Source organism: Bos indicus x Bos taurus, chromosome 18 (assembly GCF_003369695.1).
Source record: "Bos indicus x Bos taurus breed Angus x Brahman F1 hybrid chromosome 18, Bos_hybrid_MaternalHap_v2.0, whole genome shotgun sequence".
Classification (NCBI taxonomy): Eukaryota; Metazoa; Chordata; class Mammalia; order Artiodactyla; family Bovidae; genus Bos; species Bos indicus x Bos taurus.
The window spans coordinates 56,914,609-56,921,616 of NC_040093.1; the positions used below are offsets into that span (position 1 = coordinate 56,914,609).

General features: G+C 39.5%; 1 pseudogene; it reads left to right on the forward strand.

Annotated features, from left to right (window-relative positions):
* Positions 1 to 5,749: 5,749 nt before the first annotated feature.
* Positions 5,750 to 6,398, forward strand: LOC113875360 (annotated as a pseudogene).
* The last annotated feature ends 610 nt before the right edge of the window (positions 6,399 to 7,008 follow it).

Genomic DNA, 7,008 nt, shown 5'->3' on the forward strand with positions numbered 1-7,008 from the left:
GAAATGATCCTGGGTAAGAAACCCTGAGCTAGACAGTCCTAGGATTCCTTTCAATCATGACATTCCATTGTTTATCTAAAGACAAAAGTGTTTAGTATAGGCTGCAACATTTGCTGTTGTTCAGTCATTAAGTCGTGCCCAATTCTTTGCAACCCATAGACTGCAGCACGCCAGGCTTCTCTGTCCTTCACTATCTCCCAGAGTTTGCGTAAACTCATGTCCATTGAGTCGGTGATGCCATCCAACCATCTCATCTTCTTTGCTCCCTTCTCATGCTGCCCTCAATCTTTCCCAGCATCAGGGTTTTTCCCAGTGAGTCAGCTCTTCACATCAGGTAGCCAAAGTATTGGAGCTTCAGCTTCAGCATCAGTCTTTCCAATGAATATTCAGGGTTGATTTCCTTTAGGAGTGACTAGTTTGATCTTGCAGTCCAAGGGACTCTCCAGCACCACAATTCAAAAGCATCAATTCTTCAGCACTCAGCCTTCTTTATCATCCAACTCTCACATATGTACATGACTACTAGAAAAACCATAGCTTTGACTACATGGATCTTTGTCAGCAAAGTGGTATCTCTGCTTTTTAACACACTATCTAGGCTTGTCATAGTTTTACTTCCAAGGACCAAGTGTCTTTTAATTTCATGGTTGCAGTCAATGTCTGAAGTAAATTTGGAGCCTAAGAAAACAAAATATGCCACTGTTTCCATTGTTTCCCCATCTATTTGCCATGAAGTGATGGGACCAGATGCCATGATCTTCATTTTCTGAATGTTGAGCTTTAAGCCAGCTTTTTGCTCTCCTCTTTCACCCTCATCAAGAGTCTCTTTAGTTCCTCTTTGCTTTCTGCCATTAGAGTAGTATCATCTGCCTATTGGAGGCTATTGATATTTCTCCCAGCAATCTTCATTCCCTGGTGGCTCAGAGCATAAAGAATCCGCCCGCAATGCAGGAGACCTGGGTTCAATCTCTGGGTTGGGAAGATCCGCTGAAGGAGGGCATGGCAATCCACTCCAGTATCCTTGCCTGAAGAATCCCCATGGACAGAAAGCCTGGTGGGCCCCAGACCACGGGTTGCAAAGAGTGAGACACACCTGAGCGACTAAGCACACAATCCTCATTCTAGCTTGTGATTCACCAGCCCTACATTTCACATGATGTACTCTGCATATGAGTTAAATAAGCAGGGTGACAGTATACAGCCGTGACGTACTCCTTTCTCGATCTTGAACCAGTCCCTTATTCCATGTCCAGTTCTAACTGTTGCTTCTTGACCTGCCTAGAGGTTTCTGAGAAGGCAGGTAAGGTGGCCTGGTATTCCAATCTCTTTAAGAATTTTCCAGTTTGTTGTGATGCACACACATAAAAGCCTTTAGTGTAGCCAGTGAGGCAGAAGTAGATGATTGACTGGAGTTCTTTGGATTTTTTGATGATCCAACAGATGTCAGCAATTTGTTCTCTCCTTCCTCCATCTTTTCTAAATCCAGCTTATACATCTGGAAGTTCTCCGTGCATGTACTATTGAAACATATACAATCTTCGTGTACCACAACTAGATCCAGGTGCTATCTGAATTCATCTAAAAATCTGGATCTTCTTGGTTCATTTTTCTCGGACCTTGGTTCTGTTCTCCACCAGGCTCTCTCCTTATTGGGGCAAGATGGCCACTAGCTGCTCCAAACTCACATCTACCCTTTCAGTAACTCCAGAAGAAGAAGCAAGCTTCTTTTCCAATTGTTTCAGGATCATCCTATTTGGAATACCTCAAGTCATTTACCAATCCTTGAACAAATCTCTAAGCTGGAGTGACAGTGTATTCTAATGGGCTTCCATTTCAGACCTACAATAAGGTCTAGAGCTGGTGAGGCTAACCACCCAAACCGCACACATTGAGAGCAGGGAAGGGGTGGCTCCCTGAGAAAAAAACAGTGTGTTATTACCAGCAGAAATGAGAAAGTGACACTGAATGAGCCGAATCAATCTATGTCCATTACAATACAAATAAACAGTAATCGTATCTCGTGGGCTGTAGCTATGTAGAGTGGGCCTAGCACACGAATGTTTATTCAATGCTGGTCTGGATAACTTTTTACACAGACATGTTTGTGCAAAGGCGTGGACCACCATCCCCATGACAGCCCTGTTTGTTCTTTTTTTTTTTTATATCTCCTTTCAAGAGAATAGTCCCAGTAACAGAAGCCCTCCCATCTCCTTCAGTCCTGTCTCTGCCAGTCAACAGCCACTGCTAAAGGTAGAAGAGAAAAATCTCCTATGACCTTGATAGGCCTCCTACTCAGGTGTATTTTTGTTCCTTTACCTAACGCTGAAGGCTATCTTTATTTTCTCCCCTACTGAGTGGTTTGATGACTGTCTGCTTTAATCATTAAAGAGATTTAGAAATTCGCTAGGGAGAAAATTGTAATCCTTGCAGAACAGGAATATCTGAAGTGCTTTTTCTATTAATGACCTTGGCCCTGAAAAGGAATCTGAGCACCAGAGATATATTGCCAGCCTCCAGGCCTGGGGAATGAAGACTTGCTTCTCTGCCTCCTTGTCCTCCATCAGCAGCTGGCCCCAAGGCATCACCGGTCTCGATTAGACCAAGACAAGTGCTTTCAAGTCCATTTCCTCTTTCCAGCCTGTTCTGGGCCACAGCCCAGCTCAGGTAAGCTCCCTACTCTTGCCATAATTCAAACAGCCACCCCGGAAGTCCCAGAAGAAATGATCTGCCTGCAGCCTTGAAGCTTTGTCTTAGAACTCAACTCCTTTTTAGGATAGAAAGGGAAGAATACTTAGAGTAAATGAGAATTAAAAGGTATGAAAACTAAGAGCTGTTATCTAGGCAACCAAATTCTTTCTTCTTTCCTAAAAGCAAGGAAGAGAGTCCAGCGGTGATTTCTTCAACACTAAAACCTGCTTGTCCCCTGTTCAAATCCTTCTCTGGCTCCCTAATATCTTAGAGATAAAAATCAACCTCTTGACTGTACCTTCCAGGCCCTGTGTGATCTGGCTCCTACTTCATTTCTAGTCTCGGTTCTGTTCGTTTTATCCCTCCACTTTGTTTCACTGTGTCTTAGAAAAACCCATCTTGCTCTTGCCAGAAAGCTTACAAGCTTATTCTCCCTATTTAACATGTTTCTCTACTTGGTTACCATATTAGTTTCCCTTTTGCCGCTCTAACAAATTACCACAAACTTGCTGGCTTGAAACAACATGAACGTTTAAGGACACTGGCTGGAGACATCTGAGAATATCCCAATTTGCAAATTCCATCCCTCTTCATTCCATGTCACTTCTATTACCACGTTTGTGAAGTTAATTTATTCTGTTTCTCTAACAATGACTGAGAGAACAGTAATAAAATATCCCAGTGTGAGTCTGGATTTTTTCCATTTATCACTTTAGTTATGTCATTTTTTGCTTCAAATATTAAGCTCTTTTAACAGGTACATGAACACATATGATGGTTAAGTCTTCCCAACAAACTGACAATTTAATTAATATGAAATATCCACTTTACTTTTGGTAATACTCCTCTGACCTGACATCTACTTTGTATAATATTTACATAGCTGCATCCTCTTTCTTAAACCAACTGTTAACCTTATGTATTTTCTTCCACTCTTTTACCTCCAATCTATGTCTTTATATTTAAACTGTTTCTCTCAGGAATGGCATATAGTTAGGTCTTACTTTTTATCTAACCTGATGACTCTGCCTTGTAAAGTACTGTTCTATTTCTTTAATGTAGTTGTTGGTTAGCATATGTTTAGGTCCACCACTTTTTATTCCCTTGCCATTTATTCCATTTACTCCATCTACTGTGTTGGCCAAAAAGTTCACTGGGATTTTCCCATAAAATGTTATTTATAGAAAAACCTAAATGAACTTTTTGGCCAACTTTTTTTGGCCAACCCAATGTTTCATCTGTTCTTTTGTTCCTTCTTTTCTCCATTATTATTTGAGTAAATGGAGTACTTTTTAGTATTGCATTTTCTCTCCTTTGACTTTTGAACTATATCACTTTGTATTATTTTCCTTAGTAACTTCTCTAGAGTAACACTGCCTATTAGAAATACAATGTGAGCCACACATGTAACATTTACAGAATATCTCAATTTTTAGTTCATGCATTACCAAACTTTTTAAAAAGCAGTTAAATTAATTTAATAATATATTAACCTAACATAACCTAAATATTATCACTTTAACGTGTAATATGATATTTTAGATTCTAAAATTATATTCATACTATCTTTGAAATCTGATCTGAATTTTCACACCTGTAGCATATCACAACTGTTAAAGTGAAAGATAGTTCTGTAAAAACAATAAAATGGTGCCTCATAGAAGAATGCGTACACCACTTCAGTTTTTCAGTTAAATTTAAGTAATTAAATGACAAATTCATCTCCTCAGTTGTATTAGACACATTTCAAGAGCTTAGTAGCCCCATGTGGCCAGTGACTGCTGTATTGAACAGAACTGCTCTGGAGTTCATAATATGTACATTTAATTTATCACAGTCCAGCCTAAAATAATATTAAGTTCTTAATTAGCAATGAAGTTCTCCCACAACAGCACAATTCCATTTATCCTTCCTCATACTTTGTGCGATATTCACATATCTTTTTCTTCCATCTATGAATATAGACCTTGCAACACAAGGTTATGATTTCTGCTTTAAGCATCTTATAGTCACCCATCAAAAAATGGACAGAAGATCTAAATAGACATTTCTCCAAACAAGAACTCAGTTCAGTTAAGTCGCTCAGTCGTGTCTGACTCTTTGCGACCCCATGAATTGCAGCACACCAGGCCTCCCTGTCCATCACCAACTCCCGGAGTTCACTCAGACTCACACCCATCAAGTCAGTGATGCCATCCAGCCATCTCATCCTCTGTCGTCCCCTTCTCCTCCTGCCCCCAATCCCTCCCAGCATCAGAGTCTTTTCCAATGAGTCAACTCTTCTCATGAGGTGGCCAAAGGACTGGAGTTTCAGCTTTAGCATCATTCTTTCCAAAGAACACCCAGGGCTGATCTCCTTTAGAATGGACTGGTTGGATCTCCTTGCAATCCAAGGGATTCTCAAGAGTCTTCTCCAACACCACAGTTCAAAAGCATCAATTCTTGGGCGCTCAGCCTTCTTCACAGTCCAACTCTCACATCCATACATGACCACAGGAAAAACCATAGCCTGGACTAGACGGACCTACAGATGGCCAAAAAGCACATGAAAAGATGCTCAAGGTTGTACATTATCAGAGAAATGCAAATCAAAACTACAATGAGGTACTACCTCACACCAGTCAGAATGGCCATCATCAGAAAGTCTGAAATAATAAATGCTGGAGAAGGTGTGGGGAAAGGGGGACCCCTCCTATACTGTTGGAGAATGTAAATTGGTACAGCCACTATAGAGAACAGTACGGAGGTTCCTTAAGAAACTAAAACTAGAACTACCATGTGATCCAGCAATCCCTCTCCCGGGAAAATATCTGGAGAAGACGCATGCACTCCTATGTTCATAGCAGCACTATTTACAATAGCCAAGACACGGAAACAACTCAAATGTCCACTGAGAGATGATCAAACAAAAATGCGGTAGGAAGACGGCTCCAAAGGTGGGAAGTGAAGTCAGTGCCTCAGTAGCCGAGGAGAACTGTAGAAGGAAGAGCCAAATGTTGACAGAGATTTATGATTCAGTTGCAGTTTCATAATGTGGTCTCCCTAAGGAGTTGGCTTTTCAATGAGGATGACAATGGAAGAGATGAAGCTGAGACCACTTCTGTGGTTTCTATGACCCTCTATGCAGTCATGTATCCTGTGTTTAATGAGATAGAACGAGTAAATCTGTCTGAGCTCAGACACTGAGAGTAGCTTTCATCAAGGCTGAAAAAAGAAAATCCATGACTCATACAAGACATCATTATGAAAATTTTAGGGACAAAAAAGTGTAGAGTCAACTTCACAGAGTCCCTTCTTCAAATGACAGTTGATGATGTAGAAGAGTATATGATTAAACAACCAGAGTCAGAATTCCAAGACCTAAATGAAAAGGCACAAACACTTAAACAAATTCTTGGTAAGATCCCAGATGAGACCAATGACAGAGTGAGGTTTCTGCAGACGGTCAAGGAAATAGCAAGTGCAGTAAAAGAACTTCTTGATAAAAAGCAATCAATGTCTTCAAGAAATATCAATACCAGAACCACAGGGCACTTGAACACCAAAATAAAGGGTCTGTGAAGTACTCCAAAAGTTTCAGTGGTACTCTGAAAACCTATTTTAAAGATGACTAGGTAATAAATGTGTTCATAAGTGCCAACCAACTAATTCATCAAAGCAACTTGATACTTCAGACCTCAAAACTATGGCCTGAAAGTTGTATATGTTAAGAGATATACTTCTCAGTGGCAACATTGGATTGTCTTTATCCATAAATTTTAAAGTTTGACTGTATAAATTATCAGTCCCTTCTGAATGGACCTAATAATCCAGGATGCTGAATGGGATTACTGGCATATTACACCATGTTTTTGTAAAATATAGCTTCATCATAATCATGCTGAAGATTTTGCATCACTTTTGCTATTATCATTCTTTTAAGAATGCTAAGCCAAAAGAATTTATGCCTTAAAGTGTCCTTATATAACTTTCCTTAAAATAATTATAAATATTGAGGTTTGTTTCTGACATTTTAACTTGAAAGTGATACGCTACGAGATAGTACTTTAACAACATTTGCTGCCAAATAGTGAATAGTTTACATCTGTTAAATATTTCTTTACTTGAAAATATGCATATATAAATATATATATATAATCAGAAGACCAAGATGACTGTGCAATGTCTAAAGAGCTTCTAACAGGAGTTTCTTAGCAGTTCATCAGATAATAAAGCAGTAAGAATTCCTATTTTTCTGTCCTTAATCACTCTGGGCAAAAAGTAGTTAAGGGAGATACTTTTGCTAGTTATTATATCTGAAGTACTGAGTATTTTTCCAAA